This window comes from Ursus maritimus, unplaced genomic scaffold, assembly GCF_017311325.1.
Source record: "Ursus maritimus isolate PB19 unplaced genomic scaffold, ASM1731132v1 scaffold_19, whole genome shotgun sequence".
Classification (NCBI taxonomy): Eukaryota; Metazoa; Chordata; class Mammalia; order Carnivora; family Ursidae; genus Ursus; species Ursus maritimus.
The window spans coordinates 44,250,950-44,269,018 of NW_024424341.1; the positions used below are offsets into that span (position 1 = coordinate 44,250,950).

The 18,069-nt window shown below is 37.3% G+C and overlaps 1 long non-coding RNA gene across 1 annotated transcript in view; it reads right to left on the reverse strand.

The window, feature by feature from the left end:
• Nucleotides 1-587: 587 nt before the first annotated feature.
• LOC121103330 overlaps nt 588-18,069 on the reverse strand; it is a 28,647-nt gene continuing 11,165 nt past the window's right edge. Inside the window, exon 3 of the long non-coding RNA XR_005835496.1 lies at nt 588-2,463. This is a non-coding gene — a long non-coding RNA (uncharacterized LOC121103330). The remainder of the gene's footprint in view (nt 2,464-18,069) is intronic.

The window sequence follows — 18,069 nt, forward strand, 5'->3', positions numbered from 1 at the left end:
TTCAAACTGTTTTGCAACCATCACCATTATCCATCTCCAATATTTCCTCATCCCTAACTGAAACTTTGTATCCATCAAACATTTAACTCCCTATTACCACTTCCTCCCAGCCAGTGGTAACTACTATTCTACTTTCTGTCTCTATGAACTTGACTGTTCCAGGTACCTCATATCATGGAATCATATATTTGTCCATTTGTGTCTGGCTTCTTTCACCTAGCATAGTATCTTTGAGCTTCATCCATGTTGCATGTGTCAGAACTTAATTCCTACTAAAGGCCAAATTACATGTTCGTTGTATGTATACACGACATTTTACTTTTCCATTCATCCAATAATGGATATCTGGTTTGCTTCTACCTTTTAACTATTATGAATAATGCTGCCATGAACTTTGGCATACAAATATCTGTTCTAGTCCCTACTTTAAATTCATTCGTAATTGTTGTATGATAATTATATATTTTTTTTTTGGAGGAACTGCCATAATGTTTTCTATAGCAACTTCACCACAAGAGTTTCCCCACATCCTTGCTACTGATTATTATTCTTTCTTTCTTCTTTTTTTTTTTTTTTTTTTTTTTTTTTTTTTTAGTTAGAGCCATCTCAGCGGTTGTAAAGTGGTATCTCATTGTGGTTTTGACTTGCATTTTCCTAATGACTGATGATATTGTTTCCCTTTACTCTTGATTACACACATTTTTGTTTGGTTTTGTGGGGTTTTTTTCTGGATATAGGATTTGGAATTTGGAATTTTTTCTTTCAGTGCTTTAAAATGTCCTTCTTCCAGCCTCTATGGTTTCTCATGAGAAATCTGCTTTTGTTTGAATTTCCCCCTCCAAATGTAAGGTGGTATTTCTCTTACTTTCAAGATTTTTATCTTGTCCTTAGTTTTCAGAAGTTTGACTATGATGTGACATGACTGGGGGCGGGGATGGGGAGAGGCTTGTTACTTAGTGTCTTGAATCTGTTTATGGTCTTTTGCCAAATTGGGGAATTATCAGTCATTATTTCCTTGAATACTTTTTCAGTCCTGTTGTTTTTTCCTTTCAGGACTTCAATGTGAGGAATGTTAGATCTTGTATTATAGTCTCACAGGTTCCTGAGTTGTTTTTCACTCTTTTCTCAGTCTATTTTTGATTATTCAGATTGGGTAATTTCTGTTGTTCTGATTCCTTCCTCTGTCTCCTCCATTTATGCTGTTAGCACATCTATTAAGTTTATTTCCATTATCATACTTCTCAGTTAATTTTCCTTTGTTTCTTTTTTACATCTATTTTCTTCTCTGGACTTCACATTTCTTTGCTGAGACTTTGTTTTTTCTTTTGTTTCAAGTATATTTGTTTCAGGCATTTTTATGAAGTTTTATGTATTTATGAGATAATTCTAATATCTTTGTCATCTCGATACTCTTTTGAATATTTTTCACTCAATTTGAGATTCTCCTGGTACTTGTTATGATGATGGATTTTCAGTTAAAATGTGGACATTGTGTGTTAAGATTCTAAATCTTATTTAAACCTTGTTTAAGCTGGCATTCTCTGACTCCACTCACATGGGAAGGGGGTGTGCCATCTTGTTATGGCAGGTGGGAGATAGAAACACAAGTTTCTCACTCAGCCTCCACCAACGGGGGGGTGGGGGGTGGGGGGGAGGAGGAGTCCTCCTTACTATTATGTGTGAGTGGGAGTTCTGGCACCCTACCAGCCTCCTTTTCATACCTCCCTGGCTGAGAGAGGTAAGAATGCCTTTTTACTGCTCTTCATTTGCCATCCATATTCACCATAGAAAAGAATGGCCTAGTTAGCCTGGCTGGTGGTGAAGATCTTAACTCTATATTATACTTACTCTGACACCAACCCATTTGGTTGCTAAAGATTTCCCTCTTGGGGAACACTCCTGGGTGGCCTAGTTAAGTGTCTCCCTTCGGCTCAGGTTATGATCCCAGGACCCTGGAACTGATTCCCGCGTCAGGCTCATTGCTCAGCGAGGAGCCGGCTTCTCCCTCTGCCTGCCACTGCCCCTGCTTATGCTCTCTGACAAATAAATAAAATCTTTAAAAAAAATTCCCTCTTGGTACTGCTGTGGCTGTATCTTATAAATTAACATCTTATTAATTAACATTAACTTTTGTTCAGTTGAAAATATCCTCTAATTTCGTTTAAGACTTCCTGTTTGACTCCTGGACTGGTTACATGTCAGTTGTTTAATTTTCAAGTATTTGTGGACTTGCTAAATATCTTTGCTATTTTTTTTCTATTTAATCCCATTTTGGTAAGGAAAATGCTTGGCATGATTTCAATTCTTTTACATTTATGAAGATTCAGTTTATGACCCAGAATATAGTTTATCTTGGTGAACACTCCACATGCAACTGAAAAGAATACATACTCTGCTGTCCATCTATAGATGTTGTTTAGATGGCATTGAATTCTTCTGTACCTTGATTTCTTGTCTGTTGATCTATCAATAGGTAAGAGATAAATGTTAAAATCTCCCACATTAATTTTGGTTTTATCTACTTCTTTCATTTTATCAGTTTTTGCTTTGTGCATTTATTTTATATATACACATATATATCCCCTGCCTTTACCAAGGTATAACTGACATATAACATTGGGTAAGTTAAGGTGTACAATGTGATTATTTGATACATGTATATATTGTGAAATGATTACCACAAAGGGTTAGTTGACATCTCCATCATTCCATGTAATTACCTTTTTGTGGGTGTGGTGAAAACAGTTAATCTACTTTCTTTGCAACTGTCTATTACATAATTCAGGATTAACTACAGTCACCATGCTGTACATTAGATTCCCAGAACTTACTCATAACTAGCACTTTGTACCCTTTGACCAGTATCTCCCCCACTTTTCCCATCCCAAGCCTCTGGCAACCACCATTCTCACTCTGTTACTAAGTTTGGCTTTTTTAGATTCCACATATAAGTGAGATCATACAGTATTTGTCTTTCTCTGACTTATTTCACTTGCATAATGCTCTCAGGGTCCATCCATGTTGTCACAAATGGCAGGATTTCCTTCTTTCTCATGGCTGAACACTACTTGTATTTATGAGTGTACACATATACCACATCTTCTTAATCCGTTCATCTATAGATGCATACTTAAGATTGTTTCCATATCTTGGCTACTTTGAGTAATGCTGCAAGGAACATGGCAGTGCAGATACATCTTTGAGATCCTGATTCTATTTCCTTTGGATATATACCCAGAAATGGAATTTCTGGATCATATAATACTATTTTTACTTTTTTGATGAATTTCCATACTGTTTTCCTTAGTGGCTGTACCAATTTACATTCCCACCAGTGATGTACAAGGGATCCCTTTTCTCCATATCATCACCAACACTTAAGTCTTGCCTTTTTGATAATACTGTTCTAACAGGTATGTGGTGATATCTAATAGTGATTTTAATTTGCATTTTCCTGATGATTAGTGATGTTGAGCACCTTTTCATGTACATGTTGGCTATTTCTATGTCTTTTTTGGAAAGGTATTTATTCAGGTCCTTTACCGACTTTTTACTATTGAGATTTTTGCTGTTCGAGGTTTTTTGCTATTGAGTTGTATAAATTCCTTGTCTTTTATATATTAATCCATTATCCAGGTAGATGGTTTAAAAATATTTTCTCAAATGTATAGGTCAGCTTTTCCTTTTATTTATTTTTCTGTCTGGAAACTTTATTTTTATATATTTTTAATTTTCTTTTTTTTAAGAGATTTATTTGAGAGAGAGAGAAAGAGAGCACAAATGGGGAGGGAGGAGGCGGCGGGAGGGGGCGGGCATGGGAGGAGCAGAGGGAGAGGGAGAGAGAGAATCTTCAACAGGCTCCCCAGCCAGGGTGGAGCCCAAGGGCATAGAGCTTGATCTCATGACCCTGGGTATTTTCACTGAAAAGACTAGGAGATTGACAGTGCTTTCCTTAAAGTACTTTTAAAAAGTACTTTAAAAATGTTCCACCTACCCATAGCATTCATACTTTCTGATGAGAAATTTTGTTATAAAAGGTATTGTTCTCCTATATGTATCAGTATTCCATTGGAAGCCTTCAAGATTTTTTTCCTTTGATTTTCAGCAGTTTTATTATGGTTTGTCTCAGCAAAGGTTTCTTTTTAGTTTATCCTTTTGTGGGATTACAGGCATACATCATTTTATTGAGCTTTGCAGATCAGGCATTCTTTACAAATTGAAGGTTTGTGGCAAGTCAGTCCTGAACAAGTCTATTGGTGCCAAAAATTTTCTGACAATATTTGCTCACTTCATGTAGACACACAAAGTGTGTTATATTTTGGTAATTCTTACGTCAAAATTTTCATTGTTATTGTATTTGTTGTAGTGATCTGTTATCAGTGACTATGACTCACTGAAAGCTCAGATGATGATTAGCATTTTTTAGTGATAAAGTGTTAGTTAAGGTATGTATTTAGTTTACACAGTGCTATTGCACATTTAACATACTAATGTAGTGTAAACATAACTTTTATATGCACCGGGAAACCAAAAAATTCATTTCACTCTCTTTATTGTGATATACTTTATTGGGGTAGTCTGGAACCAAACCCACAATATCCCAAGGCATGCCTGTATAATCTTTCTTGAATCTGTAAGTTTATATCTTTTGCCAAATTCGGTAGGTTTCTGGCCATTATTTCATTTCTTCATTGCACTTTCTTCTCTCCTTCTACAATTCAAACGACACAAGTGTTAAACTTTTTGGTATTGTCCCTTAGGTCCTGAGGTTTCTGTTAAAGTTTTTTAATCTTTTATATTGGAGGGGTGCCTGGGTGGCTCAGTCAGTTAAGCATCTGCCTTCAGCTCAGGTCATGATCCTGGAGTCCTAGGATCAAGCCCCATGTCGGGCTCCCTGCTCAGCACTCCCTTCCTCTCTCCCTCTCTCTCTCTCAAAATAAATATATAAAATCTTTTTTAGAATTCTTATTTTGGATAATTTTTATTGATGTATGTTCAAATTCACTTATTAACTTTCCTTTGTTTTCTCCATTTTGTTATTGAGCCCATTAAGTTTTAATTTTTATTATTTTTCAGTTCTAAAATTTACTTTTGGTTCTTTTTTTATACCTTCTATTTCTCTGTTTAGTCATTCTCTCAAGAGTGGTCACCTTTACTTCTTGGAACATGGTTCTCATAGCTGTTTGAAAGTCTTTGGTAATTCTAACATGTGTGACCTCAGTGCTGGGTCTTCCCCACCCCCCACCCACTGTGAGTTGAAATTTTCCTCATTCTTTGTATGTAGCATACATTTTGTTTCTTGGACATTTTGAATAATTTGATTCTCTTGGCCTAGCTTAAATCCTATGGAAGTTGATAATTTTGGTTTGTTTTAACAGGCAGTTTATTTACATTCATTCAGCATGCAAGTTCCAAACCACTTTCTGTGCCTTGAGGCTCCAATGTCAGTTCAGTTTTCAAAGGATTTGCAGTGTTTTTATGCTTAATGTGTGCTTCACCCACTATCCATTCTGAGATTCAGATGATGAGATATCTATCTTCTGATTCAGTTCTCAAGGCCTTTGGTATGCTGCCTAGTGTCAGATCTACACATGTACAGCTTGAGAGGGCTCCTCAAGTCCATACACCTCACGGGACCCCTGACTAAGTTGCCTCCTCGCCTCTCTCTCCCCAGAACTCTCTAGTTCCCAGAGGTCCTCTTCCTGACCTAGTTAGATCTAAAGAGCTTTGGTTTTCCTTTTTATTTATTATTATTATTATTATTAAGTAGGCTCCACAGCCCACCTGGGACTTGAACTCAGGACCCAGAGATCAAGAGTCACATGCTCTACAGACTGAGCCAGCCAGGCACCCCTTTTAGTTTTCCTATTCTGCTGTGCCCTTCCCACAGCTAGGTCTTCCTCCAATGCCAAACAGTAAGAGAATAAAGAGGAGAAAAGTAATGGGATTTCCTCTATTCTATTCAAAACAGACTTTCACTAATAAGGTAGGATTCCCCTTCCTCAGGGTTTAAGTACTTGCTGGTAGCTGCTGCAATCACCACCTGCCCACTACAGGATTGCAGCTTTCAGGACTAGTGTTTGCCTGGGCTGAGACCAGAAAGAAAACAAAAACAACATAAATTTCTTACACATTACCCCACAAAATCCTCCTCTCCCCCTCATTTAACCAGAGACAGCCTCTCTTGGTTTCTCTTTGAGCTTGATGCACAGTTCTGCTCTAGGCCAGAACACTTAACCACCAGATTAGTCAAACTTCCAAATTCTGGTTTCCTTCTCCAGTCTACTAAAATTTACTTTCACGTTTCTCTAATAGCTGCCCATACATTCTCTCTAGGATTTTAATTGCATTCAGNNNGAGACACAGGGAGGAATATACTAATTCTATCTTAACTGGTATTGGCTTGTTCTCTTTTTTCCTTTCTTTTTTTTTTAAGATTTATTTATTTTAGAGGGAGAGTGTGTGAGCAAGGGGAGAGGCAGAGGGACAAGAAGTGGGAGAGAGTCCCAAGCAGACTCCCCGCCCAGCACAGAGGCCTTCGTGGGGCTCACTCCTACAACCCCAAGATCATGACCCAGGCCAAAAACCAAGAGCCAGACACTCAACCGACCAAGCCACCTAGATGCCCTTCCGTTTTTTGGGTTTTTTTTTTAAACTTCTTGAGTTTGGATACATCTTGCTTAAGAAGCTGTAAATAGAGTGCAATCATAAAATTACATAAATTTTTTTTTTAAAGATTTTTTATTTATTTATTTGACAGAGAGAGAGACAGCCAGCGAGAGAGGGAACACAAGCAGGGGGAGTGGGAGAGGAAGAAGCAGGCTCATAGCGGAGGAGCCTGATGTGGGGCTCGATCCCATAACGCCGGGATCACGCCCTGAGCCGAAGGCAGACGCCTAACCACTGTGCCACCCAGGCGCCCCAAAATTACATAAATTTTAAAATGGTGACCAATAAGCAAAGTTCTAGCTCTCAAATCATTATTTCCTCAATTCTCGGTTTCATTGCTACTGTTTTCCTTAAGGTATTTGTATTCATATTCATAAATCTAGATTTTTTTTTTTTAGAAACCGTCCTCATCCAGTATTGTTTCAGACTGTTAGCCTCATAGAATTAGCCTGTAAAATTCTTTTACAGATTATCTCTGCAGTTTTTACCTGGTTACTTAAGTATTTTTTTAAAAGAGAGATTTTGAACCAAATTTTCATTTTCCCACTACATTTTTTAGACCAGGCCAACTTCTACTTTGAGTCAATTTGAAAAAAAAAAATATTTTATATACATAGTATTACCATGCTATTTTAAAACTCTCCATAAATATATGTATGCCACCTTATTAAAGCCATTGTATTTCTCATCTTTACATTGATCAAATTATAAGTCTAGTTTAGATCAGTGTTTTTTCCACAGAAAATAAATGTTTTATTCTTCCTCCATACTTCTAACTGTATGAATGGTTTCCTTCTGCTGGGTTTAGGTTAATCTGTTCTTTTCCTAGTTTCTTAGGTTTGGATTGCTTTGACAGCTTATCAACTCTCCATTATGTGAAAGACACTGTATTAGAACTAGGATTATAAGTATAATCATGTGGGGCAATAATCAGTTGTTAGATGGTGACTGTTAAGCAAATCAAAATTCTGGCCCTAAATTTTCATCTCCCGCATTTATCAAAGAGTACTAATTTCCCACAAGATGACTTTCCAAAAATTACTTTTTGATCACCTCCTACAGGTTTTGATATATAGCAACTCATTATCACTCATATCTGAATGATGTCCTATTTCAACTCTGGTCTTCCCTTTAAATCAAACAAATAAAATATAAATTTCCAAGAAGGGGTTAGAATCACTTCACAGATTACTTTCTAATTGTAAGGATTAAAAAGGACCTTTAAAATGAGAAATTTGACAGTCATCACCTTAACCATATGATCAAATTTAGCCACATGGTATCAACATGTGCCTCTTAATATATGACAACACAAAATATTTAACATTATTTGTGAAATATTCTTGCAAAATTGTTTAACCCAAACTCAATCTTCTCTCTACACTTAATTTCCAATGTAGATGGCAGAATAAGTTAAATGACAACATTAGGAAACAAGCACAACAACCCAAAATACGGAACACCCTACAAGACAAATGCATGGCCTCTAAGAAGAAAAAGCCAGCATCATGGAAAGAGGAATAAAGGTAGAGAACAAAACTAGACTAAAAGAGACATATCAACTAAATGTAATTTATGAACCTAGAATTGATGCTAAATAAAAAGAAAAATATATAGCTATTAAAGTCAATCTTGGGACAACTGGGAAAATTTGAACATGCATCACTTGACATATTTTAGAAGGTGTGATTATGTTATGGTTATGTAGAAAATTATAGGAAGATAAAACAAATATGACAAACTGTTAGCTTTTAAACTGAGTGGGGATTGGATGGTAAATGCATGTTCATTATCCTTTTCAACTTATCTGTGTTTGGAAGTTTTCATAATGACAAGATGGGGAAATTTAATGGGCAGTTTTCTCCCTGGGAAAACATCATTTCCCATATGGTGTTTCATCCCCGTGATCCTCTGATACAGCTCCTTGTAGGACTGGCTCCCTCTCATTCTTCAAGATTTCAAGATTAAAAGTCTCTCCCTCTTATTCTCTCAAGATTAAAAGTCATTTCTTCAGAGAGGCTGTACAGTCAGAACCTACCTAATTCCATGTCCATTATTCTGTATTCTAACATCTTGTGCTTTGATCTTATTTCACTGTTTTCAATTACATATTCATTACTTTTCTAATTTGTTAATCCATTTTTTTTTAAATGTGGGCTCCATGCCAGGTGTGGAGCTCAATGCAGGGCCCAAACTCAAGACCCTGAGATCAAGACCTGAGCCAAAATCAGGAGTCAGACGTTTAACTGACTGAGCCACCCAGGCACCCCCTCCGTTTATTTTCCTTTATTTCTGTAACCTCAAACTTACCATGGCTAAACCAAACTCCACTTTATTCACTATTAAGAAACAAGGGCTAGATGGCTGGCTGGTTCAGTCGGTGGAGCATGCAACTCTTGATCTCGGGATTGTAAATTTGAGCCCCACATTAGGTGTAGGGATTATTTAAAAATAAAATCTTTAAAAAAAAAAAAGAAAGAAACGGGCTGAGGATACAGTAATTGTTTAACTATAGAATAACTGAATCACTGGATTTAATAAAGAAAAATAATAAAAGTAAATAATACAAAGATAAATCATTGAGGAAGATGCTTATCAAAATACTCTTTACCAGGGCACCTGGGTGGCACAGTCATTAAGTGTCTGCCTTTGGCTCAGTGCGTGATCCCAGCGTTCTGGGATCGAGCCCCACATTAGGCTCCTCCGCTAGGAGCCTGCTTCTTCCTCTCCCCCTCCCCCTGCTTGTGTTCCCTCTCTCGCTGGCTGTCTCTCTCTGTCAAATAAACAAATAAAATCTTTAAAAAAAACAAAATACTCTTTACCATAATTATGCAATAGTTATTATGCATGGCTCATTGCCTATAACCTCTCACATCTTCCATTATAACTTGCTTGTCCTTTTCCTATAGTGATTAAATACATGTTTTCCTGCAACAATTTCCTTTCAGATGGAAATGAAGTTGATCCAAACAAGCTCAGTTAAATGTATAAATAGAAAAGGTGACTGCAGTCTTCCATTGTCTTTACCCTTAAATATAAAGATATTTCCACCACAGTTGACCATTCCCTCCTGTGGCTGCTCTTTTTTGCCCCCATTTCAATAAAGCTATAGGATGTTTAACTTCATATTCACTCATAGTATTACACATCTACCCAAAGATGACTATTCTTTTTTGTTCAGTGAAACTTTTTGTCCGGTGCTCCAATCTATTTTTTCATAGTCAAAGCTAACCAGTAGTGTACTTTCTAGCAAAGTAGCTCAATAATTATTCAGGATACAAAATTCAGGTATTGTAATAGGTAATTTAGTAGGTATATCCAAAATAGACCTTGCTATGATAAAATCAAGGTGTTGACAGGGCTGTGTTCTTTCTGGAAGTTGTAGGGAAGAATCTATTTTCTTCTCTTGGCTCATGACCCTTCCTCCATCTTCAATGCCAGCAGCATAGCATCTTCAAATCTCTCTACCATGTTTCCATCATTACATCTCCTCTGACTCTCCTGCCTTCCTCTTTCTATGATTACACTAGGCCCACCTGGATAACCTAGAATAATTTCCCCACGTCAAGATCCTTAACTTAATCACATCTGCAAAGTGCCTTTGCCTGTGAAGTTCTGGGGATTAGGACACGAACACTTTGGACCATTATTCAATGGTGTGTCCCAGTTGGATTTATTTTAAATGAAAGGATAGTTAATATGATTAACTAAAAAATCACAAATGTTCAAAAAGCACGTGACAAATTCAAAACCCGATTTTTTTAATTCCATAAAATAGGAATTGTTATATAGATATATTGCAGTCTAAAAGCCAGGAACCTTTTATTACAGCATCATTTATAATAGCCAAAATATGGAAGCAGCCCAAGTGTCCATTGATTGATGAACAGATAAAAATGTGATATATATGTACAATGGAATATTGTTCAGCCATAAATAAAATGAAATCTTGCCAATAACATCGATGGATCTAGCAAGTATAATGCTAAGTGAAATAAGCCAGTCAGAGAAAGACAAATACCATGATTTCACTCATACATGTAATTTAAGAAACAAAACAAACAAGCAAAGGGTTTAAAGAAAGATAGAAATCAAGAAACAGACTAACTATAGAGAACAAACTGAGGGTTACCAGAGGGGATATGGGTGAGGAGATGATTAAATAGGTGATGGGGATTAAGGACTGAACTTGTGGTAAGCACCGGATGTTGTATGTAAGTCTTGAATCACTATTTTGTACAGCTGAACTAATATAACACTGTATATTAACTAACAAATTAAAATGAAAAGTTAAAAAAAAAGGCAGGAACTAAGGAGGAAACACTGGAGGCATTCCTGTTAAAGCTGGCAGGAGGCAGGATGTGCTTATCACCAATCCTACTATTAGCTGATACAGAAGAAAGTTAGATACGTAAAATTTGGGAAAGAGGGTAAAAAGCTAACAGAATTTACACATAATGATTGTATCTCTGCAAAACTCAAGAAAATCAAGTAAGAATCTACAACCAGAGAATTCAGTTTGGTAGGGGGATATAAAATTAATATACAGAAATCACTAGCCTTCATATACAAAAACAATAGTTTCATATTGGAATTAAGCATTTTTTTAAAGATTTACTTATTTATTTGAGAGAGAAAGAAAAAGAAACCCAAGCAGATCCCATACTGCGCACGGAGCCTGGTGCCAGGCTTGATCCCAGGATCCTGAGATCACAACCTGAGCCAAAACCCAAGAGTCAGACACAACCAACTGCATGACCCAGGCATCCCAAGCTTCTATTTTTAAAGCAAAAAACAATGTGAAATTAGCAAAATTTATGAAGGGCACAGTAAAACTCTCCTAAATAACAGAAATACATTTAAACAATGTTTCCTCCTATTCTTGGATGGGAGCACTCAAAAGCATCATATATATATTCTCTTATTTCATTACAAACTCATTATGTGGGCCCCCATGAAAATGCCAGTTTTTTCCTCTAGATCTATATATATTAAATTTAAAGTTGATATGGAAAAATAAACAAGCAAGAACTGCATGGAAGCGTATAAAAAAGAACAGTGGAAGAATAACCATACCAGATGTCGTGTTGTGTTTTAGTCTGAAGACTTAATAATGAAAACATTGTAGAACTGTTGAATATACACACAGTACAAATAGAACAGAATAGAAAGTTCAGAAACAGATGCAGATATCATTTTACAGAAGTCTACTGTATATTAAGGTGTAACATCAATTCAGTAGGACAAAGATTTTTAAGTATGTGGTATTTAAAACACAGGGTGCCTGGCTAGCTCAGCTGGAAGAGCATACAACTCTTGATCATGGGGTCATGAGTTTGAGCCCCATGTTGGATGTAGAGATTGCTTACATAAATAAATAAACTTAAAAAAATAAAACACAAACAAACATAAATACGAAAACAGAAAACTAAGAAAACCACAAGCCAAAACAGGAAAGAGTACTGCAGCAAAAGGTGACTCACCCCTGGTGTTCCAAGCTCAAGGTTTGTCAAAATAAGTAGAAAAGGAGCCGCCTGGGTGGCTCAGTCAGTTAAGCGTCTGCCTGCAGCTCAGGTCATGATTCCAGGGTCCTGGGATCAAGCCCTGGATCAGGGTGGGGTGGGGTGGGGGGGTGTCCCTGCTCAGCAGGGAGCCTGCTTCTCCCTCTCCCTCTGCTGCTCCCCCTGCTTATGCGCACTCTCTCTCTAATAAATAAATAAAATCTTTAAAAAAAAGGAAGTAGAAAAGAAGACATAATAAACCACTGGTGTTTATTTGGGTGGGGAAAGGGTACTAAGCCAAAAACAGCAGATGGACTGAACCTGTACATCATGTCCTGGAGACCCGAGTGACAACTGTTTGCCTTTAGGAGAAAGCACTGGTGTGGGAACTTAGATGTGATTCACAAGCCAGTTGCTGGTAATGACCTAGAAAGAATGGGGAGCACCCACCTCCACAGGACTAACTGGTAAGGTAACTGATGCCCTATAACAATGATAGTTCCCTATATCACAAAAACAGGTCAGCTTCAAATTCATTTCTCCAATCAGACTACAAAGAAATCAAGCTGATTTTTTTAAATTGTTACAGGAATAAGAAGACCAGAATTTTAGAACAAGTTTAAATAGTATCCTCAATAGATACAAGGAATTAACAAATCTAGAAAATGGAATCACTTAGATTATATAGAATTTCAATTTGCACTCACTGAAACAAAAGTTCAGTAGCTGGCCTGAATTGCAATAAGTACACAGTAGACTAGTAAATCAGGCCACAAAAAAATAAAGAGAGAAACAGCACCAGAATGCAGCAGAAAGGAATATAGACATAGAACAATGTAGAATAAAATTTGACATTCAGGGGGCGCCTGGTGGCTCAGGTGGCTAAGCGTCTGCCTTCGATTCAGGTCGTGATTCCAGGGCCCTGGGATCGAGCCCTACATCAGGCCCTCTGCTCAGCAGTGAGTCGGCTTCTCCCTCTGCCTCTGTGCTCTCTGTGCTCTCTCCTGCACATGCTCTCTCTCACTCGCTCGCTCTCTCAACTAAATAGTAAAATCTTAAAAAAAAAAATTTTTTTTTTTGAGGGATGCCTGGGTGGTTCAGTTGGTTAAGAGGCTACATTCAGCTCAGGTCATGATTCCAGGGTCCTAGGACTGAGTCCCACATCAGGCTCCTTGCTCAGTGGGGAGCCTGCTTCTCCCTCTCCCTCTGCCTGCTGCTCCCTCTGCTCGTGCTCTTTCTCTCTCTGTCAAATAAATAAATAAAATCTTTTTTTAAAAAATTTGACATTCAGCAGTTTTTAATTTTTTGGAATGGTAGGTCACAAATCTATTTCAAGGCTATATTCACTATGTCGCCTTACTCAGAGAAATTTACACACCTATACACATTCACACATGTGCTTGTTATGGGCAGTAGCAGAACTCCCAAAGTTCACTAATGGACATCTCCTGAATGACAACATTCATCTAATAATTTTAATGTTAATAGGAAAAATAGGGAGAAGACCATGTTCTTCACAAAAAGAAGGAAGTTTCCAAAATTAATGATGGACAGAAATGCTCAGATTAAATCAGACCTATCATGTGGTCAGAAGGAAAATACCACTTATCTCTAGTTTTGAGTTGCACATTTTTTTTGCATTTTAACATCTCTGAAATAAAGTTTCACAAATAATGACATAGCCTAGTTTAATTAGTGACTTAGTGATTTTTTTTTAAGATTTTATTTATTTATTTGTCAGAGAAAGCACACCAGCAAGGGGAGCGGCAGGCAGAGGGAGAAGCAGGCTCCCCACTGAGCAAGGAGCCCAGTGCAGGACTCAATTCCAGGACCCTGGGATCATGACCTGAGCCAAAGGCAGATGCTTAACTAAGCCACTCAAGTGTCCTGTGATTTAGTGATTTTTAATATAAGTAAATAAAATAATGGTGGAATTACAATCAATGGTTTATTAAATTCAATCAAATGTATTTTAAAAATAATCTTACTAAGCCTTTTTGTTCTATTTTTCACAATTATTTTCTAAAGAATTTTTATTTATTCATTTGAGACAGAGACAGAGCACAAGCAGGGGGAGAGGCAGAGGAAGAAGCAGACTCCCCACTGAGCTGGGAGCCTGACATGAGGCTCGATCCCAGGACCTGGAGATCATGACCTGAGCCGAAGGCAGACTCTTAACCATCTGAGCCAGCCACGTGCCTCTCTTTTATTTATTTATTTATTTATTAAGATTTTATTTATTTGAGGGGCGCCTGGGTGGCACAGCGGTTAAGCGTCTGCCTTCGGCTCAGGGCGTGATCCCGGCGTTATGGGATCGAGCCCCACATCAGGCTCCTCCACTATGAGCCTGCTTCTTCCTCTCCCACTCCCCCTGCTTGTGTTCCCTCTCTCGCTGGTTGTCTCTCTCTGTCAAATAAATAAATAAAATCTTTAAAAAAAAAAAAAGATTTTATTTATTTGAGTGGAAGACACAGAGAGCACAAGCTGGGGGAGGGGCAGAGGGAGAGGGATAAGCAGACTCCCCGCTGAGCAGGGAGCCCTATACGGGGCTCAATCCCAGGACCCTGAGATCATGACCTGAGCTGAAGGCAGACGCTTAACCAACTGAGCCACCCAGGGCCCCAATTCAATCATGTATTAAATAAAAATGCAAAAAATAAGTAAAACAAGAAAGTTCTTTTTTTTTTAAGATTTTATTTATTTGACAGAGACACAGCGAGAGAGGGAACACAAGCAGGGGGAGTGGGAGAGGGAGAAACAGGCTCCCCACTGAGCAGGGAGCCCAATGCAGGGCTCAATCCCAGAACGCTGGGATCACGACCTGAGCCGAAGGCAGAGGCTTAATGACTGAGCCACCCAGGTGCCCCAAACAAGAAAGCTCTTAGAAAGAATTCAGAACCATGGGGTGCCTCAGCAGGGAGCCTGCCTCCCCCTCTCCCTCTATTCCCAGGCTTGTGCTCTTGCTCGCTCTCTCTTAAATAAAAAAAAAAAAAGAGAAGAATTCAGAACCTGAAAGATGAACATAAAAATTTTGAGTGTTTCAAAAAGAGAAAAAGCTGTGTGCTCACAAGAGAATAAGTATCAGATTAATCAGACTTTTATCAGTTACAAATATGTGAGGAAAACTGTCTAAATCTTTAAATTAGAAGGAAAATAATTTTGCATTTAGAACCCCGTACTTCGCAAAACAGAAGGGGACTCTAAGCAGAATAAAGAAATCTCTGAGTGCCAACAGAAAATGAATATCCAACTTTTAATCAAGAATTACACATCTGGAGAAGGAGATACACATGAGCCATAAACCAGAAAAATATCCATTCATAAAAATAGATGCAAGAAACAGAGATAATAGAAACATCAGACAAAGATGTCAGAAACAGTTACTATAAATAAGATCCATGTACAGGAAAACATGAACATGATTTTTTTAACCAAAATAGAACAGATGAAAACAAAACATCTCAGTATTTCCATACATTCTGTATAGAATTTACAGCCGATTAGACATTGTAGCAAAAAAAGTCCAGTGAACTTGAACAACAGAGCAACAGAAACTATCTAGAACAAAGCTCAGAGGAAAAAAGAAAAAAAGCGAAAAAACAAAACAAAAACAGCAATAATTACCTGTGGGATAATACCAAGAAGTCCAACATATGTGTAACTGGATTGTAAGAAGGAGCAAAAAGAAGGTGAACAGAAACAACCTTTCAAGAAATAATGTCCAGCTTTAAAATATTTTGACTGAAAAATATAAAAACCCCATAGATACAAGAATCTGAACAAACCCCAAAAAGAAGAAACATAAATGAACACACACACAGAGGCACATCATACTATGTTGCTGAAACACAGTGATAAAGAAAATAATTTTTAAAGGAGTCAGAGGAAAAAAGACATCTAGATATTTTGCAACCAAAGGAGCAAAGAACTATAGTTGACTTTTCATTAGAAACTACACAAGTTAGAAGACAAAATTTGTCAACCTAGAATATTATACACAGTAGAAAATATCCTTCAAAAGTGTAGATGAAATAGAGTTTTTTAGACAAACAAAAGCTGAGAATTCACTGTTGGCATACCTGCATTGCAAGAAATATTAAAGGAAATTCTTTGAGCAGAATGAAAATACTAACAGGTAGAAATCTGGATCTACACCATGACGTGGAAAACATGGGAAATAACAAACATGAGGGTAAAATTTCACGGCTTAAAGGAAACACATACATGTAAAATATATGACAAAACTAGCACACAGAATGGGAGAGGGGAAATAAAAACGTACTGCCGTTAGGTTCTTAAACTGTATGTGGAATAGTATATTATTTGAAGTAAAACTGTGGTATGTTAAAGATGGATATTATGCCCATGATAGCAAGCCCTAAAGAAAATACAAAAAAAAAAAAAAAAAAAAAGAGGTATAACTAATAAGCTATGGTGGAGATAAAATGGAATAAAAAAAAAGTCTCAATTGGAAATTAAAAAAAGAACAAAAAACAGATGAAACAAAGAAAACAAATGGCAAGATGGTAGAATTGAGTCCAACCACAGTGGTAATTACTTTAAATGATAATGATTTAAACCAGGGATTGGCAAATTTTATCTGTAACAAGCCAGGTAGTAACTGTTTTAGGTTTTGGGGGCCATATGGTTTCTGCCATAACTATTCAACTATTCAGTTGCAGCAAGAAAGCAGCTACAAACATGTAAACAAATGTGATGACTGTATTCCAACAAAGCTTTATAAAAACAGGTGGCAGGCTGGATTTAGTCCAGGAACAGTTTGCTAATTCCTGGTCTTTTTTTTTTTTTTTTTAAGATTTTATTTATTTATTTATTTGACAGAGACAGCCAGTGAGAGAGGAAACACAAGCAGGGGGAGTGGGAGAGGAAGAAGCAGGCTCCCAGCAGAGGAGCCTGATGTGGGGCTCGATCCCAGGACCCCAGGATCACACCCTGAGCTGAAGGCAGACGCTCAACAACTGCGCCACCCAGGCGCCCCAAGCTAATTCCTGGTCTTAACACTGTCCAATTAAAAGGCAAAGATTGTCAGATTGGATAAAAGTATAAGACCAAACTATAAACTGTCTAAAAGATACCCACTTTAAATATAAACATATAGATAGTTTAAAACATAGGAAAAGAGGGGCGCCTGGGCACTCAGTTGGTTAAGCATCAGCCTTCAGCTCAGGTCATAATCCCAGGGTCCTGGGATCAAACCCCACATCCACCTCTCTGCTCGATGGAGAGCCTGCCTCTCCCTCTGCCTGCTGCTCTGCCTGTTTGTGCTCTCTCTCTCTCTGCCAAATAAGTAAATAAAATCTTTTAAAAATAATAAATATAGGAAAACATATAACATGCAAACTAATCATAAAAGGCAGAAGTGGCAATTTTAAAATGAGACAAAGTAGACTTCAGAACAAGGAATATTACCAGGAAAAAAGAATTTTGTAATGAAAAAGGGGACAAAAAATCCTAATATGGTTGTACCTAATAACAGAGTTCTAAAATACATAAAGCAAAAACAGACAGAACCGGGAAAAAATTGAGAAATCTATAATCACAGTTGGAGATTTCAACATATTTCTCTTATTGATAGGACAAGCAGACATAAAATCAATAAAAATAAAGAAGAGTTGACCAACTCTGTCAACCACCTTGAGATTTAAAGAATACTGTATTCAACAACAGCAGAACACATACTCTTTTCAGCAGCATGTAGAACATTTCATCATTAAACACCACATTTTGGGCCATAAAACAAGTCCTTATAAATTTAAAGGCTTGGAATATATTCTCTGAGCACAAAAGAATTAAGCCTGAAATCAGTAATAAAGATATTTGAAAAATCTACAAAATGACTGATATTCAAGCATCATATTTCTGAAGAATCCATAGGTTA